Source organism: Gymnodraco acuticeps, unplaced genomic scaffold (genome assembly GCF_902827175.1).
Source record: "Gymnodraco acuticeps unplaced genomic scaffold, fGymAcu1.1, whole genome shotgun sequence".
NCBI lineage: Eukaryota > Metazoa > Chordata > Actinopteri > Perciformes > Bathydraconidae > Gymnodraco > Gymnodraco acuticeps.
In genome coordinates this window covers 2,865,354-2,891,310 of record NW_022992222.1, presented here as the reverse complement: position 1 = coordinate 2,891,310, position 25,957 = coordinate 2,865,354, and positions in this window count along the sequence as shown.

The following is a 25,957-nucleotide window of genomic DNA, read 5'->3' as shown; positions in this document are numbered from 1 at the left end:
ACCTTGATCTGATTAATACTTTTACGAATTGAAACATTGTTACCTTTTAACAAACTATTTAAAAACATCTTTTAACTAATAAAGACTAGTTTTAATCGTTGGTCGGGGGTTCTGTCCCTCCAAATCCCCTGGAGACTGCCCTGGAGACTCCCCACCAGAAAAAAGCCAGTACATTTACCACAAAGGAAGGGGTACCGACGCTACAGAAGGGAAGCTACACCAACACGCTGAGGTCCGCCACTGGCCGGATTCAAACCTGGGTTCTGGAGACGAAGCTGCAGGGACAAGACCACTCGGCCACCTGCAGACATCCTCCACAGAGACACAGCCTGGAGTCATCCACAGACCCCAGATGAGACATCCGCGCTACTACGAGCAGGTAAGAGCCCCACACCACCATGATTGACATGTCTTTCTCTAGGAACCAACATGTGCATTTGAGTGATAGGGAAGAACAGGCACAAACAGACACACACAGTCTCCTATCTAGATCAACTCCACGTCCACTCATGTCCATCTAAACACTACTCTACACCCCACAACACACACCGCATCTCCTAATACACATATACTCACCGGCCCCTGACCCAGCTGCTGGATGCTGAAACTAGACAAATCAGTAAACAGTATTTAAAACTCATACAAGCCACACACCACAAATTCACAGTGGTCAGTTACCACACATACATACCCACCTGGCATGACCAGACAGGTCAAAAGACTTTATCAAGTCATCTACACACCAGATTACAGATACAGGACAACACCATCAACTGGATACACACTAACATGCTTATTTTACAACAACATTACAATTCCACCATTACCACAATCCAAAACATTCCCTACAACCCATTGGCTCTACAAATAGCCACAGGCTGGGCTAGCCACAGGCTGGGCTGGGCTGCCTGGGCAAGGCAAGGCAAGGCAAGGCAAGGCAAGGCAAGGCAATTCAAAGTGCTTTACAAAAAATGAAAGACATTAAGAAAATGGCATTTAAAATCAATCATTAAAAAGAAAAGCTAATAAAATAAACATTAAAAGAAAAAATACATGGATACAAGTTAGTGATACAAGTTACAGTGCAGTCATATGAATATGAATAGTTCAATTAAAAGCAGCGACAAAAAGAAAAGTCTTCAGCCTGGATTTAAAAGTAGTCAGAGTTGCAGCGGACCTGCAGGTTTCTGGGAGTTTATTCCAGATATTTGGAGCATAATAACTGAACGCTGCTTTACCATGTTTAGTTCTGACTCTGGGGACAGAAAGCTGACCAGTCCCTGAAGACCTGAGAGATCTGGATGGTTCATAATTTAGCAGGAGGTCAGAAATGTATTTTGGGCCTAAACCATTCAGTGCTTTATAAACCAGCAGCAGTATTTTTGAAATCTATTCTTTGACACACAGGAAGCCAGTGTAAAGACTTCAGAACAGGATTGATGTGATCCACTTTCTTAGTGTTAGTGAGGACTCGAGCAGCGGCGTTCTGAATCAGCTGCAGCTTTCTAATAGATTTTTTAGTGAGACCTGTGAAGACACCATTGCAGTAGTCGAGTCTACTGAAGATAAAAGCATGGACAAGTTTTTCCAAATCCTGCTGTGACATTAGTCTTTTAATCCTAGATATATTCTTTAGGTGATAGTAGGCTGATTTAGTAACTGTTTTAATGTGACTGTTGAAACTCAGGTCAGAGTCCATGACTACACCTAGATTTCTGGCTTTATCTGTTGTTTTGAACATTGCACACTGAAGCTCAGCGCTAACTTTTAAACGTTCTGACTTCGCTCCAAAAATCATTACCTCAGTTTTATCTTTGTTTAATTGGAGAAAGTTCTGACACATCCAGTCATTGATTTGTTCAATGCACTTACTCAGTGTTTGAATTGGAGCATAGTCTCCTGGTGAAATTTTTACCTAAATTTGTGTGTCATCCGCATAGCTATGGTAACTTATTTTGTTGTTTTTCATTATCTGAGCCAGTGGTAGCATGTAGATGTTAAAAAGAAGAGGCCCCAAGATGGAGCCTTGAGGAACCCCACATGTCATATTTGTCAACTCAGATGTGTATTTACCTATAGAAACAAAGTTTTTTCTGTCCTTTAAATAGGATTCAAACCAATTTAGAACTGTTTCCGAAAGTCCCACCCAATTTTCCAGTCGGTCTAGTAATATGCTGTGGTCAACAATGTCAAACGCAGCACTGAGATCTAATAATACTAACACTGAAGTTCTGCCACTGTCTGTGTTTAAGTGGATGTCATTAAAGACCTTTACAAGAGCAGTCTCAGTGCTGTGGTTTGGACGAAAGCCTGACTGGAACACATCGAAACAGTTATTTAAATGCAAGAAATTACTCAACTGTTGAAAAACAACTTTTTCAATGATTTTACCTAGAAATGGGAGGTTTGATATGGGCCTGTAATTCTTCATTACTGTAGCATCTAGATTATTCTTTTTTAAGAGCGGTTTAATGACTGCAGTTTTCAGGAACTGTGGAAAAATACCTGAGTGAAGAGATTTGTTTACTATATGAAGTAGATCTGAGGCCATGCAAGGCAAAACATCTTTGAGGAACAGATCTCGAGAGGAGCATTTAAGCTGAAGGGCCACATATTCAAAAGAATCAAAGTTCCCATAGGATGTCTTCCTGCATTGAAGGGAATCATTGAACAGAATAGCAACTCCACCCCCTTTCTTATGCATTATTTCCTGCCTCATAAAACTAAAGTTGGGAGGTGTTGATTCGATAAGAACAGCTGCACTGTTATTTTGTTCAATCCAAGTTTCTGTTAAAAACATAAAATCGAGATTGTGCTCAGTGATAAAATCATTGATTAAAAATGTTTTTCCTGCCAAAGACCTGACATTTAATAAAGCTAGTTTAAGTTTGTTAAACACACTATCAGTCATGTTTTTTGTAACAAGTTGTGGCTGACATGGAATCACTGCTAAATTAGATAAACTCACACAAACGTTTGAGCGCTTCCTGTATCTAAGATGATTCACCGCTCTTTATCTATTACCTATCAACACAGATATCGGCAAAGCTATAGGCAGGCAGGGCCCCGGCATGTCCTGGAAAGAGTTGAGAGTGCCATACGCCCTTGAGCCTGGACCCAGCACATATCAGTAAGAGTTTGTAGCATTTTGTACACACACATCCTTATCAGGCTTCGGAGACTGCAGATGCTTTCTTGATGAAGATGAGATGAGATGGTGCGCGTCTCTGCTTCAGTGATTTTGGTGGGCGTCGTTGAGGAGCGGGGGTAAAGGACATGCTGCCAGCCCTGCGTATCGCCTTAGTTTGGTTATTGAACTCCAGGAAGGAATCGGTGCCAGCCCTGCGTGTCGCCTTCATGCGGTCATCGAACTCCAGGGGGGTGGGTGAGGGTGAAAGGGTGAAAGGGTGAGCGGAGAGTAGAGAGAGCTGGGGGATGAATGAAGAGTATCCTCAAAGGCGTTGACAGGGGGGGGGGGGGGGGGGGGGGGGTGACGGGCAGTGGAGACTTCTCCATGTGTCTCATAGAACATTCCTCAGGCGGGTGCAGTGATAATTCCTCAGGGTTTTCTGCGCGATGTGTTGTGTCTTTCTCCTGTTTTGATTCCTCTTGCCGCTTGTGCTTGGCAGAGGGAACAGATTGATGACCCAGGCAGTTGAATATGTTAGAGATAAACAATTTCACTCCTGATTTGTTCAGACAAACTCCATTTGCCTTGAAAAGATGTCTGCGATCCCAGAAAAAGTTAAAATTGTCAATAAAATGGACAGAATGGTCAGTACAGACAATTGAAAGCCAGGTGTTCAGTGCAAACAATCTGCTGAATCTCTCCACTCCTCTTCTGACTGGCGGTAGAGGGCCACTGATGAACACCTCTGCATTTAGAGAGCTGGCAGTTTCCAACAAACATTTAAAGTCTTTTTTCAGCACTTCTGACTGTTGTTTCACAACATAATTTGTTCCAATGTGCAGTACCACATTCTTCACAGTCGGATGTTCAGCCCCAATATGCAGGATCTTCTCAGCCAAGTCAGAGACCACATCCTTGGGAAAACAGAGTACTTTGGTGTTGTTCTTACTACACAGACCTTTTACATCTCTTACAGCACAGTCACCCACAATCAGAGTTTCAGGCCCGGTCGTTAGCTTTCCCTCTAGCCTTTTACCTTTGGAGTAGCTATTGGTCCTTACCCTGCTGTGTGAAGAGGACGGGTTATCCAGGTCATCAGAAAGAGATCTCCGGCTCTCGGTCAGCGGAGCGTATCTGTTCTGGATTGGCACACTTGGTGGTTTAGGAGGATTGTTTGTAATTCTCCCTTTAGCAGCTGTCCACGGCTGTTTAGGGGTTGAAGAGGCGCTCTTCCTGGGTGATAACAATGCAGGCCAGCCGGTCGCATCACAGATTTCAGAGCGCTGGGCTCTGCCTGTTATCCGTCCTCCCAAATCCCATGGAAATGATTGACTCTTAGGTTTGGCACCCAGAGAGTTCCAGGGAGGACTACCACTTGTAGATGTATTACCCGGTACACAGCCCTCCTGTTCCTTGGAATCCTTGTAGCTGCTAACTAGCTGTGAGTTAGCATACCCTTTTCCATTATTTTTGCAACACTGGTAAAGTGGTGTCATTCCCACGACATAGTCCATTCACTTCCACGTTAACTTCCAACCGTTGCATTTTCATTTCCAACACAGCCATCTTCTGTATACGTTTGTGGATGTCATCTGTAGAGAACGGAGGCATTTTGCTACCAACTAGCTTAAGCTAAATAGCATGCAGTAGCCTACCAGGCTTTAGCTGTTGCTAGGCCACGCTACTGTAAGACTGAGGTCGTCGTAAAAATGTTGAAATATGGCTGAAACCCTCCGTCTATTTACAAAGATGAACTGTCCCAGTGATAAGTTAATGTCCAGGAGCCGCTGCTCGAAGTTTTCAGAGAATAAGAATAGGAAAATCAGCATAAAAAGTAAGCAGAGGCAGGAACAAGCAGAAAAAGCGTCTGCACTGTAAGAAAGATAAGCAGAGGTACCCCCCAGAGCCTCGTCTCCGCCACCACCACCTCCCCTACCACCCCAGGGCATCTCAACCAGGATTGCCAGGGGCCCATTAGAAGTGGAGGCCCAGGTTTATACACCAGCAGACATACACACACACACACACCCCAGGCAACACCCCTCACAGGCAACACACACACAACCTACTCCAATGTTTCAGTCGTCCTCCCTGACACCATTTCTCCCATCTGCTCCTCCCCAACAGTTTGCGCTGGTCCCCAGCGGGACTCCAATCAGTAACGGAGAGGTGGGTGTTTTTCATCTGCTGGCGGACTGCCGGGGAGAACGCGCTGCTCGGGAGCCAGGCTCAGAGTGAGTGGCAGTGGGTGCCCGCGCACCTGCCTTTTACAGCAGGAGCACGAGCTGGTCTCGGGGAGGGAGAGAAGAGAGGAGCGGAGGCTGCCGAAACAGCCAGGGCCCTCCCCTCAAACACACCTCTCAATTTTGACAAGACAAACAGCAAGAAGAGTCCCCTTTCGACTCCCCTTGCATTCCTCCAGAGACCAGTTTGGACTTAAAGTTAAGAACCAGGCTGGGTGGGTCTCCAGGCATCAGATATATCCGAGACATAGTGCACTTAGAGAGGGTACTTTCATCTAGGGTATCAGACAGCCGTTTTTGTTTATTGTGTGGTGGACTGGCTGTCAGCACATCATAAAGTATTATTAGAAGCAGTGTCAGCTAGAAAATGGTCTGTCAATCCTTTCCGTGTCCGGGCTGGGTGAGGTTGCCCGTATTGAGTCAAATTAAGCTGCAGGCTCCACTATTGGTCAGAGATGTTCACAAGTCTTTTTTTGCAAGTCCAAGTCAAGTCTCAAGTCTTTAGTCACGAGTCCAAGTCAAGTCTCAAGTCTTTGTGGGGTGAGACTTGATCAAGTCTCAAGTCTTTGGTCACGAGTCCAAGTCAAGTCTCAAGTCTCTAAAAAATAAAAGTCTCATGTCTCTTCTGGTTGTAATAAGCCTTCTATTGTCTGCTGCTATCCAGTCTGTTAAGAATACTGCACAGCTATATCTAAGAAATTCAAAGCATTTACTGTATTATTATCACTCCTATATCTATTAGCATACAGTATCAGTACTGATTAGTTGTTTGTTATATGATCACTTTAAACAGGCTATTGCAATGCAATATGAGGAAAAACATCACACTTTAGCTAAATGCAAACAACTTATAAGCAAAACACTTCAGAATCAGAAATCAGTATCACAAATACTTTATTAATCCCCCGCAGGGAAACTGTGTTAAAAGTACTTAAAAGTAAACATTTGTTCTGTGCCATTTGCAACTAAAAAACTATTGCTGCAATATTATCTGAAATATACTGAACTGGTGATATTAAAACATGACCTGTTCCAAAAGAGATATCTACTATAAATAAACATATTCCTCTATCCTCTCACTTTAACCCAGTGTAATGGTAACCTGATAAACCTGTAACATTAACGTTACGTGGTCAACAATAAACCTGTAACCTGCCTATAAACCGACAGATGTATTTATGTATGTAACTATGTATTTTTCTACGTTTAACGTTAGCCAGTAGATGGTGGTAGCGGAACGTAATGATTAACGTTACCGACCTTTTTTATGTCATGTCAAGAGTTGGATGTCAACGCCACTCAACGCAAACAAGTGTGACAAGCAAACATTCACTCATATTTTCAAATATTCAGTTACAAAGCTATTAGCAAGCTAAGTTAACATTACATAGCTGATGCTGAGCTAAACATGTTTGCTAACCGTCCATATGCGTTAATGTGACTGACCTCTCCGGGTGAGTTTTCAAGTGCCTGATGACATTTGACGTTGTTGCACCAGCATCCTTGATTTTAATATTGCAGACTTTGCAGTGTGCGCTCCTTTTGTTGGTGCCGCCGGCGTTTTGTTCGAAGTTTTTATAGTTGAACCTAATTACAAGCGGTACAGCTGCAGGTGTGCCGCCGGTCGCCATGGTGTCACCATGTTAATGTTAATGTTAAAGGTGGGGTAGGTAAGTTTGAGAAACCGGCTCGAGATACACTTTTTGTTATATTCCATGGAATGCTCTTAACATCCCGATAGCAATGAATATCTTAAGTGCTTTGACAAAAAATCCATAAAAAAATTTCATCTGTGGAAGCCGTAATACTGTAAAAAGCACGACCAATTATTTTAGCCGGCCCGGCTAAAATAACTGGATAGCCTACCTGCCTGTCAGCCTCCCATCGGGGCACAAACTTCATGTGCGCGTTCGTGTGTGTTGGAGGAGGGGCTCTGTGAGGAAGTGGCAGATTTTCTCCGGTTGTGTATTTTCAAATTCTAGCGATCTCGAGCCGGTTTCTCAAACTTACCTACCCCACCTTTAATACGCCAAAAATAGAAAACACAATGATTGTTCACGAGTCCCAAAACACGAGTCCAAGTCGAGTCCGAAGTCTTTTGAGCAGGAGTCCAAGTCAAGTCTGAAGTCTCTGTGTGTGCGACTTAAGTGCGACTCGAGTCCGAGTCACAAACTCGAGTCCCCATCTCTGCTATTGGTGGTGCGCTTCCGTCAATTCCCCACGCAGCACACCCTCCCGGCCATCAGAGTTGAACCCGCAGTTCGGAGGAACCGACCGCCAGAGCACCGGCACGAGGCCGGGCCGGCGGAGGCCCTCTGATGGCGGGTCGCGTTTTTCATTCGATCAGTGAGAAATCAGGAAAATATTTTGGGAGAACCAGAGAAAATGGGTGAAAATGGAGAAATTGTATCCCAAAATAGTGTCTCTTAAGGCGGATCGAGTCCCCTGACAACTCTCCTTACATTCCTCCAGAGTCAGGAAATACTCTTTTATATTTTGGGAGAACCAGAGGAAAGGGATGAAAATGGAGAAATTGTATCCCAAAATAGTGTCTCATAATTCCCTGACAACTCCCCTTGAATTCCTCCAGAGACCAGTTCAAAAACTTAAAGTTTGGTAAGAACCATGATTGGGGTCCTCCAGGCAACAATTGTATCCGAGCCAAAGCACTCAGGCGGACACATTCCTCCATGATGTGAAACAGCCGTTTTTTTCTAAGTGCTCTCAAAAACCGGGTTTCCGATTTCGTGCAGATGGTAGCTTGGAAAAGATGAATTAATTTTTTTGACGGAGGAAGGGAGGTCTCGATTCCCCTCTCCGTTGTAAAGTGCAACAGGGGAGTGAAAAAGTGTCCGGGGCTTCCGCCCGAAGTGCCGAAGACTTGCGCTTTTTTGAGCCCCTCCTCCGTTGGCACTTAGCCGTTTTTTCGAGAATTTCGAAAATCATGAAATAGACCGGGCAAATCACCTATTTGTAGCCCCTCACAGAGCCCCAAATGACGGACTAAGCAGCTCCAGCATCTCTCCCTGACATGTGCAAACAGTCTATGTCAGACTTCCGTGAAATACACCGGGAAAAGCACCCATTTGTAGCCCCTCACAGAGGCCCAAACGACGGACTAAGCAGCTCCAGCATCTCTCCCTAACATGCGCACTTCCATAACATCGCACACCGTGAGACCCCGGGCCCCCGGACTTAAGCACTCCCCCACGGACTAAACCCAGATGTTCACACCCTACAGAACCTCATGCCCCTGATAATCTTAAAGGGGGGTGGATTTTGCGGTGCTTTATCGTCCGCCCATCGGCATCCATATTCGGCCTTATTCACAGCACCACCCACCTTCCTGTGGAGGATGTTCTCATGGTCCTGGTAACACTTAAAGGTGGTGGATTTTGTGGTGCTTTACTGTCCGCACACCAGCATCAATATTCGGCCTTATTCACAGCACCACCCACCCTCCTGTGGAGGATGTTCTCATGGTCCTGGTAACACTTAAAGGTGGTGGATTTTGTGGTGCTTTACTGTCCGCACACCAGCATCAATATTTGGCCTTATTCACAGCACCACCTGCCCTGCTGGAGGTTCACACTTTAACTTTTTTTTTACCCTCCTCTGCCTTACACATCCTCCCACACTTGAGCACTCCTCACTCGGACTAAACCCCTCCATGCACACCCAGACTGCACCCAGAGAACAGGCTGCTTCACAGCACTTTGCAAGCCAGGAAAAGTGATTGAATCCTGGGTATACATGTTTTAAATAGTCTGATACCTCCAGGGCGCATCACCACATTTTACAAGCCAGGGAAGGTGCCTGAATCCTGGGTAAACATTGTTTAATTGTTTAAACGCATCACTAAGCCACCAGGGTGGGTGGAGGGGGTCAGGAGGACGGGACTGAACTGACCGCTCAGGGGCACGGCAGAGGACCAGGAAGGGGTCTCGGGCGGACGGCCCGGGGGCAAGGCAGAGTCCAAAAAGGGGAATTCGGGCGGACGGCCCGGGGGCAAGGCAGAGGACCAGGAAGGGATCTCGGGCGGACGGCCCGGGGGCAAGGCAGAGTCCAAAAAGGGGAACTCGGGCGGACGGCCCGGGGGCAAGACAGAGTCCAAGGTGAGGACCATGGAGGGGCGAAGACCGCGGCTCTCAGGGGGCCGGGCTCGAGGGCGAAGACCGCGACTCTCAGGGGGCCGGGCTCGAGGGCGAAGACCGGACAGCTCCGGAGGCCGGGCAGGAGCCGGTGTCGACCGGACAGGATCCGGAGCCGGTGGGACAGGTGTCGGCAAGATTCCCCACGGAAGAGGACCAGGAGTTGGCAGGACCCCCGGCAGAAGAGTAGTCTGCTGGACCTCCAACGGGACAAAGCATGGAGTTGGCAGGACCCCCGGCAGAAGAGCAGTCTGCGGGACCTCCAACGGCACAGGACATGGGGTTGGCAGGACCCCCGGCAGAAGAGTAGTCTGCGGGACCTCCAACGGCACAGGACATGGAATTGGCAGGACCCCCGGCAGAAGAGCAGTCTGCGGGACCTCCAACGGCACAGGACATGGAGTTGGCAGGACCCCCGGCAGAAGAGTAGTCTGCGGGACCTCCAACGGCACAGGACATGGGGTTGGCAGGACCCCCGGCAGAAGAGCAGTCTGTGGGACCTCCAACGGCACAGGACATGGAGCTGGCAGGACCCCCGGCAGGAGAGTAGACGGCGGGACCTCCAAGGGGACATGACAAAGGGTTGGCAGGACCCCCGGCAGGAGAGTAGTCGGCGGGGCCTCCAACGGCACAGGACAAAGGGTTGGCAGGACCCCCGGCAGGAGAGTAGTCGGCGGGACCTCCAACGAGACAGGACAAGGAGCTGGCAGGACCCCCGGCAGGAGAGTAGTCGGCGGGGCCTCCAACGGCACAGGACAAAGGGTTGGCAGGACCCCCGGCAGGAGAGTAGTCGGCGGGGCCTCCAACGGCACAGGACAAAGGGTTGGCAGGACCCCCGGCAGGAGAGTAGTCGGCGGGACCTCCAACGAGACAGGACAAGGAGCTGGCAGGACCCCCGGCAGGAGAGTAGACGGCGGGACCTCCAAGGGGACAGGACAAAGGGTTGGCAGGACCCCCGGCAAGAGAGTAGTCGGCGGGGCCTTCAATGGCACAGGACAAAGGGTTGGCAGGACCCCCGGCAGGAGAGTAGACGGCGGGACCTCCAACGAGACAGGACAAAGGGTTGGCAGGACCCCCGGCAGGAGAGTAGACGGCGGGCCCTCCAACGGGACAGGACAAAGGGTTGGCAGGACCCCCGACAGAAGAGTAGTCGGCGAGGCCTCCAACGGCACAGGACAAAGGGTTGGCAGGACCCCCGGCAGGAGAGTAGTTGGCGGGGCCTCCAACGGGACAGGACAAAGGGTTGGCAGGACCCCCGGCAGGAGAGTAGTCGGCGGGACCTCCAATGGGTCAGTACATGGATTGGTAGGACCCCCGGCAGAGGAGTAGTTGACGGGGCCTCCAACGGGACAGTACTTGGAGTTGGCAGGACCCCCAGCGGAACCTCCAACGGACCAGGACATTGGGTCGGGACTTGAGACGTGACTCAAGGGGGAACTCGAGAGGGGAACCAAGGGGGAACTCGAGAGGGGACTCGAGAGGAGACTCGAGAGGCGAACTAGAGAGGGGACTCCTGAGGGGACCAGAGGAGGAACCAGAGGAGGAACTAGAGGAGGGAACTCGAGAGGGGACTTGAGAGGGGAACTAGAGAGGGGACTCGAGGAGGGCCTAGTGGAGGGACTAGAGAAGGGACTAAAGGAGGGACTAAAGGAGGGACTAAAGGAGAGAGGAGAGACTAGAGGAGGGAACTGGAGAGGGGACTCGAGAGGGAACTTGAGAGGGAACTGGAGATGGGTCTAGAGAAGTGACCTGAGGAGGGACTAGGGAAAGGACTAGAGAAAGGAACTCGAGAGGGGACTCGAGAGGGGAACTAGAGAGGGGACTCGAGGAGGGACTAGTGGAGGGACTAAAGGAGGGGACTGGAGAGGGGACTGGAGATGGGACAAGAGATGGGACTAGAGATGGGATTAGAGATGAGACAAGGGAATTGACTAGAGGAGGGACTTGAGTAGGGACTAGAGAAGGGACTAGAGAGGTGACTCGAGAAGAGACTAGAGAAGGAACTTGAGAGGAAACTGGAGAGGGGACTAGAGAGGGGACTAGAGAGGTGACTAAAGGGGAAACTGGAGAAGGGACTAGGGAAGTGACTAGAGGAGGTACTTGAGAAAGGACTTGAGAAAGGAATTGAGTAGGGACTAGAGAAGGGACTAGGAAAGTGACCTGAGGAGGAACTAGAGAAGGGACTATGGCAGCTGGGGCCGGGACTGGGTCTGGAACCATGGCTGTTGGGGCCGAGACTGGGGCCGGAACCATGGCTGCTGGGGCCAGAACTGGGGCTGAAACCATGGCTGCTGGGGTCTGTACTAGGTCTGGAACCATGGCCGGAAACATGGCTGCTGGGGCCTGTACTGGGGCTGTAACCATGGCTGCTGGGGGCTGAACTAGTTCTGGAACCCTGGCCCTTTGGGCTCGTGCTGCCAACCTGGCCTTGCGACTCCTTCCTTTAGGAGCCGTTTGGAGGCTCCGTGGACCTCCAAAGGCCAGACGAGTACCAGCTAATGGCTCCTGGACAATAGCAAACACTGGGTGAGAAGCAGGGGCTGACGCCAGACGGACCACACCAATGCGTGTGGTATCAAAACGGGAGTTGGGAGGCCTGGGGCTGTCAGGCAGGGGATAACACACCGTGAGAAAATCCAAAATCTTGCCCGATAAGAACTTAACCAAGCCTGGCTTCTCCATCGTAATCTGGCGTGCCTCTGCCAGAACAGCCTCTCGCTGCTGAACCCTGGACGCTCCCAACCATCGATACGAGCAGTCATCCAAAGCAAAGGAAAACTCCAATAGCTCCTGCTCAAAGGGATCTGCTGGGCCCATATTTAAGGTCGGGTTGTAATGTTACGGTGTGCAGGAATCAGGACCCAAATGCAGATTTAAGTGACAAAAATAGTTCCTTTATTTCAAGGCTATATATACGTACAGACAGAACAGGACACTCACCGAAGACCACGTCAATACACAAGACAACCCGACAAAGAGAGACAGAAAACCCAGAACTTAAATACACCCAGGACTAATCACATAAACACGAGACAGGTGAGGAGGGAGGAGAAAACACAGAGGTACCAGGTGAACACAATCGGGGAGGGAAACAGACAGAAAGCAAACAGGCTGGAAACGGGGGTGAACACTTTACAAAATAAAACAGGAAACCCAAAGAGAGAAAAAGACAAGAAAAACACCAACACAGACAGATCCTAACACCATGCTTGTAAAATGCGGTGATGCGCCCTGGAGGTATCAGACTATTTTAAACAACTTTTCCCCGCCTTTCAAACACTTATTCCTGGGTTTTAGCCTGTCATTTTTCACGATATCATTTAACATTGACCCTCTCCTGAAAATGCACATATTCTGTGCATTTCCAGGAGAGGTTCAATGTTAAATGATATCGTGCAAAATGACAGGCTAAAACTCTCTTCCCGACCATTTAAACATTATTTATGGCTTGTAAAGTGCAGTGATGAGCCCTGGTAGTATCAGACTATTTAAAGGGTTACCAGGAGCATGAGAATATCCTCCACAGAAGGGGTGGTGGTGCCGTGAAGAAGGCCAAATATGGATGCTGATGGGCTGACAGAAAAGCACCACAAAATCCACCACCTTTAAGTGTTACCAGGGGCATGAGAACATCCTCCACAGGAGGGGGGGTGGTGGTGGTGCCGTGAAGAAGGCCGAATATGGATGCCGATGGGCGGACGGTAAAGCACCGCAAAATCCATCCCCCTTTTAGGGTTACCAGGGGCATGAGGTTCTGGAGGGTGTGATCATCTGGGTTTAGTCCGTGGGGGAGTGCTTAAGTCCGGGGGCCCGGAGACTCACGGTGTGCAAGGTTATGGAAGTGCGCATGTGAGGGAGACGTCCTGGAGGTCATTAGTCCGTCGTTTGGGGCTCTGTGAGGGGCCACATAGGTGGTTTTCGCGGTATCTCTCCTGGAGGTGTGAAATAACCTAAGTGTCCAAGTTATGGAGGCATGCTGGAGGTCATTAGTCCGTCCTTTGATGCACTTTTCCCCGCATTTCAAACACTTATTCCTGAAAAAAGTGAAATGTAATTTCACACACGTGTCTTCGAGTTACACACGTGTGTCTTCGAGTCACACCAGAGGTCGCGTTAACAGAATATTTTCCGTCTATGACGGATTTTTTTTAACAATGACGGACAAATCTGAAAGCAGTCCATCATTTTGACAGATTAGAACAAACTCGGAACAGCGCCAAAGTTTCACCAAAGCGAGGCTCCGGTGTTATGCCGTGCTATGCATGCCCTCCAAAAAGGAAATTATACCATTTCCAAACCTAACTGTGCTGTACAAATCATTGAAATGTCTGTGAGTTTTGGCTTTACGCTGTGCACGCTCCCGCGAGGTGCAGCAGCCATGCATAACACGGCGCATGTGAACTGTCCCTCCCCCCCCCCCGTTGACAGTTCACGAGCATGCCCGCCCGCCCCAAAACCAGGAAATCCGTCAGCCAGGCAACCAAAACCAGACAGGGAGCAGGCAGGAACTCAAGATCCGTAAACAGGCAGGCAGGAATCAAAAACCGGGCAGGACAAAAATCTAGGCTAGAGATCAACACTCCCTGGAGAGCTTGGCGGAAACGACAAGACAATCTGGCAAAGGACCAGTGATAGTGAGGTGGTATAAATACTGTGGAGTGATGAGGGAATGAGTAACAGGTGAGGGGAAGGTCTGGGGAGACCAGGTGAGGGAAGTGAGCTGATTACAAGGGCCTGGAGGAAGGCGGGATCTAAAATGACAGTAGAGTTTAGATGATCCACCAAACAAACAATAGAAGTGTCTAACTTGTGACAGAACCCCCCCCCCCCCCTCCCTCTATGGACGGCTCCTGACGTCCCACGTGGTTGATCGGGATGAGCCTGGTGAAAATCAGTAATGAGAGATGGGTCAAAGATACTGCGAGCGGGCACCCATGAACCAGAGTTCCCGTTAGCCGGTAATTACCAGACTACGACCGGTAAAATATGCTGAAGACCGGCAAATCTAAATCTCTCCGGTCAAAGTGTCCGATCAAAATAATTTCGGCTTAGCGCAATACCACATCAGTTGCACAACTTGCACCATTTATGTCACAGACAAAAGAGTATGTGACAGACAAGAATAGTCAATTCTAATGTCTAACCTGTGTCTAACACGTAATGTGGAGAAAGAGATGTCCTGTATGGGTTGATTGTGCGTTGATCTGTTGGTAATGCCTCGGGGTTCCGGTGGGCATGTAAACTAATGCATAATGCTGCGCTATACTTTGTGGCCTCACCCAGTTGCATAGCGACACTTATTGTGTAGATGTCTTTTGATAAGCAGGTAGTCATATCATTAGCTAGAACTAGCTAGATCTGATCGATATGGACATAAACGCGAGTGAAGTCTAATCTGACGGGAGAGAGAGATCAGCTGCTGCTGACGAGTCGACACGCAGCTCTGCATGATCACATGCAGTGGTGAGCGGAACAAAACACACACCAGGTTAGAATATCACACGTAGCTATTTTAATGACCTCTCAAACTACCGTAACTAGTTATAGATATGTTTAGTTTTACTGTCGGGTCACTCATTACTGGATCCGCGAGCTGCATGATACTGACGGGCTGTCAGGAGAGGGAGAGCGCTCCGTTTATTATTCCCGTGTTATTGTAAGTTACTGTACACTTTTGAATAATGTAGTTAATCTACTATAATTAGTTTGTTTAATATCGAATCATATCAATTTGTTTTAAAGCACAATAAATAACAAAGAAGACCTTTGACCGGCACTTTTCTCATTTTGTCCGGAAGATTTAAACTTTAACGGACATGTTGACCGGCGAAAAAATATTCTAACGGGAACTCTGCCATGAACGCTCTTCAGGACCATAACCCTCCCAGTGTACCAGATACTGCAACCCGCTACCACGTCGCCGGGACTTGATGAGGCGACGGACAGTGTAAACAGTCTCCCCGTCGATAGTCCGGGTGGTGGTGGGGGTCTAGAGGGGGGCTGAAGAGGGCTCACATTAACTGGTTTGATCATGGACACATGGAAGGTAGGATGAATCCTCATAGAAGGGGGCAGACGCAGGCGGACAGCTGCAGGATTGATGACCCTAGATATGGGAAATGGGCCTACAAAACGGGGAGACAACTTCTTTGACTCAACTCTGAGGGGGAGATCCCGTGTGGAGAGCCAGACACGTTGCCCTGGGGAGTACTGTGGAGCTGGCTTACGATGGCGATTGGCGGACCGTTAATAACGGTCGGAAGAGGGCAGGAGCGCGGAGCGGGCCTTTAACCACATGCGTCGACATCGGCTTACAAACGCCTGTGCAGATGGGACGCTGGCCTCACGTTCCTGTGCAGGGAAAAGCGGTGGCTGGTATTGGAATGGAGAAAGACCAGTAGCAGAACTAGGAAGGGTGTTATGGGCATACTAAACCCATAGAAGCTGCCTCGACCAGGAGGAGGGAGTGGAGGAGACTAGACAGCGTAAGGCAGTCTCCATCTCCTGGTTCATTCGCTCTGCTTGACCATTGGACTGGGGATGAAATCCGGACGAGAGACTGACACTGGCTCCCAGCAGCCTGCAAAACTCGGACCAAAAACGAGAATCCCCTACCCTAACCAGGGTCTGCATCCCCAACCCCCCTACCCTGACCCTTCCCAATCCCCCACTGGGACCGTGGATCTCCCAGAACCCCCAATCCGCCCTCACACACGCCCTTCTGACCCAGACCCCCACTTGACGGACCCCCAGACTCATGCCCCTGGTTTCCACCTTTTCACACCCTCAAACGCAACTTCCAGACATTACAATCACAACACCCACACTTCACCCACCACAGGATCATCCTAGCACACAGAAAAAACAATAGCCTCCACAACATACTGATACGCTCTAAATTTTCCACACACATAGTCGCACCACACGCACCTCACAACCAACACTAAGCCCCCAGAAAATTCATACACAACCAGTACAGTCACACTGGCTTCCCCACACTCGGCTCCTTTTCCCTGGAAACTACCAACATTCAGTGGCGACTGGTCATTAGGGGCACAGCCCCACCGAGTGTCAGCAGAAAGTATTACAAATAATGATTACAACAAAATGCAAAAAATACATTTAAAATATATAAAATATATTTTAAGATCATGTTTAATCATCCGATTCGTCTGTACATTGCTGTTTTAGTCTGTGTTCTTCTAATTAGTGTCTACAGTGTGTGCCTATTGAGCTGTTTAGAGCCATGTGGGACAAAACCCGATCCTGCCCCTCCCTCTCTCTGTCTAAGTGAACGGTGACTGTAAAAACGACACTGCGCATGCTCAGAATATTTTCCTATTTAATGTGTGTGGCAAAAAAATAATGACCATAGGGGCATAGTGCTGCCATCCCTACCATACGTCATCTCACATAATTCAGAGCTGATTGGCTGTAAGTACGTGTGCCGCGAAAAGTGTGGTGTGTGAAGAGGAGACGAGAGAGCTGCAGTGAGGCGTCCTAAAACCCGGAAGTAAGCGGCGCATGGCTTCCCTTGACAAAAAAGCAATGAGATTTCTCCATAGGATTTTAGAAAATATCTCCAAATAAGGTCTGTGGGAAATGTAGCTGTTAGATAAATGCACGTTTTGTTCAGCCGGATAATATCCACATGTCTACCCTACTTTTATAATTTTCGAATCATAAATCTATTGATTACATTAGATTTATGATAGACTTTTGAAACTACAAGAACATAAGGAGGACTTTTACAAAAAAGTAATAGAGATTTTTGTCCAGAAGGATAGGCAAATTGACTTAATCTTCAAGTCAAGGTAAGACTGCAATTTTATTGAAAATGGGATCTTACTAAGAGAGAACAATTCAATATTTAAATGATAAAATTACATTTTTTGGGTATCCTTTTGTTGAACTGTCTGTTTAAAATTAATTGAAGCATCAGACAAAAAAAGCTTTTGAAAATAATATTATATTTTGATTTAGGTCAAAATATAATATTTGTAAACCTGAAGAGTCAGTGCCAGTGCCTCACCAGCAATGAACCTCACTGCAGAAGCTATAGACATCTACGTTTTTTGTGCCCCACCACTTTTGTACATATAAAAACGCCACTGCCAACATTATCTACATTATCACCTGCACCACCTGCCATAAACACTATGTTGGAGAAACCGGTCATTCCATCCTCACCCGGCTCAAACAACACCTGTATAAAATCAGAGAGGGTCGTCTCACAACACCACTGGTCCATCACTTTCAGTCCCATCCCTCTATCAGCATCATCATCACAGGTCTGGAGTCCAATGACCATTGGACAGAGGAAGAGGGCGGAAAAACTGTGGATACAGAAACTGGGCACCACCATCCCGAGGGGACTAAATGACAACTAACAATGCCTAAACATAGACATACCACACAAACCACACATTACAACACCCATCCACAGATCAATAGGCCAGTGCATAACCTTGAATCACAAACCCCAACCATAACTCAAAACCTAACCAATTCAACCAACAAACGCAATCATTGAAAGCCAATGAAAGGCAGAGCAGGGCAGGTCATGACTCTTTTCATCACGTGGAAAAACATTTGAAGGTCCAATATTATCAGTCTGCACAATAATTATGTTCTTCTGGTTGTTGCTTGAAGATGGTGTATTAATGGAGCGAAAATAGATGTAGGAGTAATTGTAGCAGTGAACAATAGAGGAACCAGAAAAAAGTGTGTTAGTACACTTTTAGAGGGCTCTGGAACACTCTGCCCTTCCATGTGAGGTCGGCCCAGACCCTAGGGTTTTTTAAATCAACACTAAAAACTCACTTCTTCTCCCTGGCCTTCTAGTCAGAGCGGAGCACGACTCATGACATTTCCCTGTGTTTGATTTTTATATTTGCTGTTGTAATTTATTGTCTTCGGTTTGCGACTGTTGTAATGTGTTATTTATTATTTGCATGTACAGCACTTTGGCTCGACCAAAAATTGTTTTTAAAATGTGCTATATAAATAAAACCTGATTTGATTTGATACACACTTAAACAAATGGTGCCACTGTCACTCAAAGTTTAAGAGATAAGCTACAGTATATTGTTGCTGTCAATTCATAACCAAGAATGTCCCTTTACCAATGTTTAAATATTTTGGCAAAGTTCAAAATATGAGTTATTAGAGTTTCTGTGAGAATAGCAAACAAGTAAAGGATGCACCTGGTGTTAAAAAAACCTTGAAATGAGGATTACGTCAGTGAAATATCAGAATATCCCTTATTATAAACCCCATCTGATTCCACAGTTCCATCCTCCCTAATCCCCACAGATAGGTTTCCATTTGATGAAAGGCAAATGAGATATCACAAACAAGGTAACAAACTGAAGCAGAACTCCCATCCATGAACAGATCGCAGCAACACAACCCCCTCCTATCTATTATAAAAGAAAACACCTCAACAGCACTAAACCACAGCTGGGATTATGGATATTAGTTTTCCCTGTGAATCCCGCCGCATCTCTCATGCAACATCTCCTTTGGGACGCGTTTTGTGTCCATGGTTGTTGATGAATACTGTACAACAGCTGGATATGTGCTTGGAACATTAAGGGGTGTCAGAGCTAATACAGTGACGCCTGCAAACCCGTCGGGGCTATAGGGATAAGCCTTCAGAGCAGTGTGTGTTTTACTGTGTCTATTTATCGTAATAGGTTGAACCCTCAGGGGAGAGATTTGCTTCCCTGCAGCAGCTACTGTTATATGGAAGATGTGTGCCATGCCACCAATGTGGGGAGGAATTGAGTGCTTAGACAGTGTTGAAGTCTCCATATTAGGTTGAATAATTAAAACGAAAGTTAAATATAATCAAATATATTCTTGTATAACCCACAATGAAAATGCATTATATTTTATGTTTTTCTATAATCACAGTATATTCAATACACAAGTGGTTTGTTAAGTGGAGATTGAAGCCTACTATGTTTTATGGGTTTCAGTGTTTAGCAGAGGGGAGACATTTGAGAAATACTAAGGCCCCAAAAATGTGTTTTTTGCCATATTCATAGAATAGGTCTGGACATGTCCCATCCTGCACATCAGAGGCCACCCAGCTAGAAATGTTTGGTTCTAAAAACATTCTGAGAATGTTACTATTCACTGTTCTAGGAATGTTTTCAGCGGGCAGCTTTCTTTTGGTTCCCAGAATGTTCTTCTGAAAGGTAAGGTTCCAGTGTTTCCCACAGATCTGAAATATACTTGGGGGGGGTGCTGGTAGCGTGGGGGGGGTTGAGGTGACGTGTCTTTGTGACGTGCAACAACATTAACCTTTCTGTTGGTCGCTTGTTAGCAGACCCTTCACGCGATGGCAGAGCGAACAGGTACAGGCAGGGCCCATAGTGATAGCCCTAGAGTTTATAGGGTTACTATTTATAAAAAATGGTAAAGTATTTAGGAACCTATTCATGTGAATTTAAGTGGGGGTGGACCTCAAATCCTCTAGGGGGGTACTCTCCCCATAAGATTTTTTATTTTATTTTGGAGTTAAATGCATCAATCTGGTGCATTTTGAGGAGAAAATAAAGAGACTAGATCTATGGAAACACCTATATGAAACAAAACTTTATACATTTCAATAATCATAAAATTATGGCCATAACCAATAACATACCATTTCCATCCATCCATCCATCCATCTTCTCCCGCTTATCCGTGGTCGGGTCGCGGGGGTAGCAGTTCCAGCAGAGAGCCCCAAACTTTCTTTTCCCTGGCGACATCAACCAGCTCTGACTGGGGGATCCCAAGGCGCTCCCAGGCCAGCGAAGAGATATAATCCCTCCACCTGGTCCTAGGTCTACCCCTTGGTCTCTTCCCAGCTGGACGTGCCTGGAACACCTCCCTAGGGAGGCGCCCAGGTGGCATCCTAACTAGGTGCCCGAACCACCTCAACTGGCTCCTTTCAACGCGAAGGAGGAGCGGCTCAACTCCGAGTCCCTCCCTGATGACCGAACTTCTCCCCTTATCCCTAAGGGAGACACCATTTCCAATATGAAAAAACACTGAAACTTGATATTTATTTATTTTTGGTTCATTTATAGTTGTGAGTGTGTCTGGGCTCCTGAACCAGCCTCACCTGTCTCCCTCCTCTCCCCCTGCTCCTTTCCCCCCTGCTCCTCTGTGAGGCAGCAGCAAAGACTAGTTTTAGCTCTCAACAAGTTTTAAAAGTGTATCTTACCTTTTTTCCTCTAGTTAACTTTTTATTTATTTATTCATGCATATTTTACTAATCACTACCCCCTCAAATGGAAATATGTGTTTAAATAAATGGTGACTAAACCGTTTGAGACCCACTGAGAACTTAGACTAAGTTAACTATCTAAACACTCAGAGAGTCCTTTCCCTCACCTGAGCTGAGGTTATCCCGAGCTTGCATGACACACAGAGACCAATCAAGGGCTTTGTTTTATGGTCTGTATGACAGTGGCCATGTCGGCAGGCCACATCATGTAGACAGCCAGTCACCCTGTGTGTGGCAGGCCACTTAACAGGCCAGGCCATCGGGAAACCCCCCGGTCCTCCCGATGGCCAGTCCGGGACTGGGTACAAGAGGCGTAGAGGGAGGGATCATTGTCCACAAGTTAATCGATCGCAGATGGCGTCGTGGTCGCGACAAATATAAAAATAAAAAAAAAGATTATTTAAAAAAAAAAAAAAAATCGGTGGTGAAATATACTTGGGCGGCCGTTAATATACCTGGGCGGCCCGCCCAAGTAAAGTCTATGTGTGGGAAACCCTGGGTTCTCTAAAAACATTCTTAAAATGTTTGATGATTATTTTAAGATGTTTTTGATAACATTGTTTGAACATTATGCCCTACTATTCTTAAAACGTTTTCAGCTGGACGTTTTAATTTGGTTAACAGAATGTTCTTCTGAAAGGTAAGATAACGTTCTCTAAAAACATTCTTAAAATGTTTGGTGATAACCTTAAGATGTTTTTGATAACATTGTTAGAACATTATGCCCTACTGTTCTTAAAACGTTTTCAGCTGCAAGTTAGATTTTTTCATGTTGCCAGAATGTTATTATTTTAGAGTAGGATAACGCGCTTTATCGTTCCGATTTATCAGAAGTCTTCTTTCTTTTTTTAAATGCGACCAGCAGCTAGTACAAGTCACTGTTGGTGTCACATGTACTGGAGGGGACCCAGAATCAGACTCGGAATCAGCTGGTGAAAGTAACATTTGTTTATTAGAAAAGGGGAGCTGGGAGTGGAGGTTGGTTATCGCGGCAGTGGGAAACAGTTGTTCCATGGTGGATAGAGATGCCTGGCTTGGGAGTGTGGAAGGCCTTGGATTCCTCCTGGGAGAGACATACAAATGAGTGTGAGGCAAAAGCAGGCAAAGTTATCAAAGAATATGCTGGCAAAAAGCTAGAGCGACATGCAACAAACCGTTCACGGCAACAATCCGGCAGGGAATGAGTGCAGGTTGCAGGTTTTCATAGTGTGGCTGATGAGCAGGTTGCAGGTGTGGTTGATTGGAGATTTCTCCCAGCCATGTAGAGCAGACCAGCAGGCAGAGAGAGAGACACACAGTAGAAACAAACACTAACAGGGGTTTCAGGGACGGGCAGTCCGTTCTTCTATATGTCTGTCAGTCTCAAATCTAAAGGGTACAATAACGATTTTTATCCAATATGCATAAACAGCGGACACTGTTTATACGCAGCCCTCACAAACCACACACGGCCAGATACCTTATGCAACAGTTAGAACCTACATACGAGACACAACCTTTATAGTCAGAAAAAAGTGTGATTATTTTCGGATATTTTACACGTATGATATTATGAATACTGTACTACATATGAAGTGAATATTGGCATGCAAATTTGTTTTTATACGTCCTATTCATTGTCTCAATGCGCTCATACATCTTAAGAAAGTTATCACCAAAAATTTTAAGAATATTTTTAGAGAACGTTATCCTACCTTTCAGAAGAACATTCTGGGAACCAAAATAAAACGTCCCGCTGAAAACATTCCTAGAACAATGAATGGTAACAAAAATGTGTAGCTGGGAACTCACACATGCCACCGCAAACATGCAATATCTGCTTAGAGCTTATCATGAATTTCGTGCTTGTTTGTTTTTTTCAAAAGGAAGATATGGTGACATCAGATTCTTTTAAAACACCCTTTTCAAACAAATGTAACAAGTTTGTTTTTTAAAGCGCTCTAGAAATAAATCTGACGTTGACCATGACCGTGTTAATATTTGCCATCACAGGAACGTTTTATAAAAAAAGAATAACATCCTGAAACATTTTCAGAATGTTGCTTTGAGAATGTTCTTCATTTGTTATCATGTAACATTAAAGGAACATGTCATAAGACCCTTTCTGTCATCTCAGGCCTCAATAACATCAATGTTGCTTTGAAAATGTTCTTCATTTTTTATCATGTAACATTGAGGGAATGAATGTTTTATAAAGAACATCTTTAATGTGTTACCCAACAACGTCCAAAAAACATCCTTAGAATGTTTCAGGCAAAACGTTCCACCTTTGTTAACATATCACATTAAAGGAACATTTTATAAAAATACTTTTCACACTTTCATCTCAGGCCTCAATAACATCTTCAAAACATCCTCTGAATGTTGCAGTTAAAACGTTATGTCTTAGTTAACCTTAAACCTTATAGGAACATTATTTGAAATAATAAACATCCTAAAAAGGTTCTTTGAACATCAGATTAAAACGTTTCTTTAAAATATTATTAGAACCTGTAGGTAATGTTAGCCAAAGTTGTGAGAACGTTCCCCGCTAGCTGGGAGGCCTCCCGACTCCAAGGCTGTAGAAGAAACACTGATACATGAACATTAAATATAGCATAATATGTGACCTTTAATGCTGCGTTCACACCGGACGCGATGCGATGTTTGGGGGCGGCGCGATTACATGTAAAGTCAATGCAGAGACGCGGACAGACGCAAATTCTCTCCGACGGCAAGCATGAAGCGGTGGACCCGAATTCCGGGGCGCGATTGAGGCGATTGAAGGGGGACAAACGCTCAAGTTCAATTTTTTAAACTCGAGCGTCATCTTCGCATGACGTGATCTCGCGGTAGTCAATCAGCGGTGAGGATCTCAGCCTGCCGTCACTGACGTTCAACCAGAAAACAAAGCACTTATATACTAATAAAGGACTGGCTTATCTATAGCCAGTTGAGTAGCACTTGAAATGTTTGGCTCTATGAAACCTGATGTACTTATATGATTCTGTTTTCTTCAAGGTTGTGTCTTCCTGGTGGAATGTACTTATTGTAAGTCGCTTTGGATAAAAGCGTCAGCTAAATGCAATGTAATGTAATGTAAAAAACATCAGCCATTAGCTATTAGCACACAGAGCTCACAGCTCCTCATATCTGTTCAAAAACTGGACAAAAGTTAAACAAGTGCAAACCACAGACTGTCTGTGTCATGGCGAATACAGTCGCTGGTTTATTTATGTCTGTAGGCCGTTGTTATGTGTGTGGACGGAGCATATACAACGTTAGCTTAGCCGATCTCCATTCAGAAAACAAGCATTTTAAAAGGTTTTTCGCCTGTCGTCTTGTCTGCAGACTTGTCAAAGCATTAATTCATGGTTTTTACTAACCGGCATTATTTAGAAACGTGTATTACAATTTAATCACTGTAAAATATGTTCATTTTGTTGTAGTTGTAGCCCCAGAGCCAGCGCGTCTTGTTTGAATGACGCGAGTAAACACAGCTGACTGCCGCGGTGAAACTCGAGCGTTTAGAGCGATAGGAGCGAAGCGAATATTCGCATCGCGTCCGGTGTGAACGCAGCATAAGGATGTGACTCAAGACATTTCCTGCAAGAAAAAGCTTTTCTTTAATCTCACATGGGAGTTGTCATTACTACATGAGAAAAATGAATACAAATGTGATGGATACCGAAACTCAAGCTAGTGTTTATAATAACTTCAATGCATTTATTTAAAGGCGACGGCTGCAGTCTGCTCATAAACGTTAAGCTAACAGGCTTAGATGCTTCATCACTGGTATGGTGTGACCCTGTGAACAACACTTGTGTTTCAAATGTATGAAATGTGCTGAATAACACAATTAGCGACTTCAGCTCCTAATTGCTTTGTGAATAATGTTTGGCCAAGAAAAAGATAAAATGCATCCTCTTGAATGCAATTCTGCCAAAAGCTGGACAGCCGGGTGCACACACTTTGACTATGTGCCTTGTCCTGCCCCCCCACCCACACACACTCCAAGGTCCTCAAATCTTGAAATGATCATAACTCAGAAAAACATCCACCAACAGAACTGTCAATTCCTAAAACGAATGAAAACAAAAACAAATCTGCAACTGAAAATGAGAACTCATCATTATTTGTCAATAGACTTGGAAATGATAAAGATGACTGCTTTGTCTAGAATTAAAATGTTATCTGCAAAATCAACATGGTTATGGTGATGAAAACACCCTTTCGCCTGCAGCGGAAATAATGGATTTATGAAGGATGTACTTCTCTAATTTCCCATACAACAAATGCCAAAACAGAAGGTCAATAGAAAATTCACGATACTTTGAATTGTGTTCCAGCTGCAAGAGCAACTGTAAAGAAGTCCATGCATCACAAATGGCTGGAAAAACATGCCCCGCGGCTGGAAAACATATTAACCCATAATAGGTTGCGAATAAAGAATGATAACTCGCTTAATGGTGCACACTTTCCTGGGCGTAAATGGTCGCTGCAGACTGAGAGTGCGTGTTAAAAACAGGCTTTGTCTTCTTGATGACAGTATTATTGTTGTTTACCGTGCAACAGCAATTATTAAAAAGTTATTGTCATTTTTATGTTTAAGTGCTGTGATTTAATATTGTTTGAACCAGCTGTAAGGTCAGTTCACATGGCTTCACAACGTGTATTCCTTTTTTAGTTCTGATCTTTTTCTGCACACAGATTTAGTGATTTAGGGGCCAAAGGAAAATGCAAGCATGGGGCTCCCCTAATACGTTTTATGTATCCCTACTCCCTAATTGAGAGTGTTAGAATAAGCATTGCATGGTAGAAGGAATAGGATTGGATTACATTTCATTTATTTTCCATCTTTATAACACATTTAAGATAAAAACAAACAAATAAAAAACGAATAACAGAATACTGTATTGGTAGAACAGAGTATTTACGGTTCTCACATTGATATGTGAATCCATAGAAAAATACAAAAACAATGAGATTATTACACATGTGACTATTGCTTAGCACTTTCCAAATAATGGACAGTGCTGTTGTTGTTGTTGTTGTTGTTGTTGTTGTTGTTGTTGTTGTGTATGGCACTGAAAAAGAGGTTGATAGACAGACTATGTCAATTCTAAGCCTGCTGACTTTTTTCTGGTTGTATATAGAACTTCTAGAACTTACA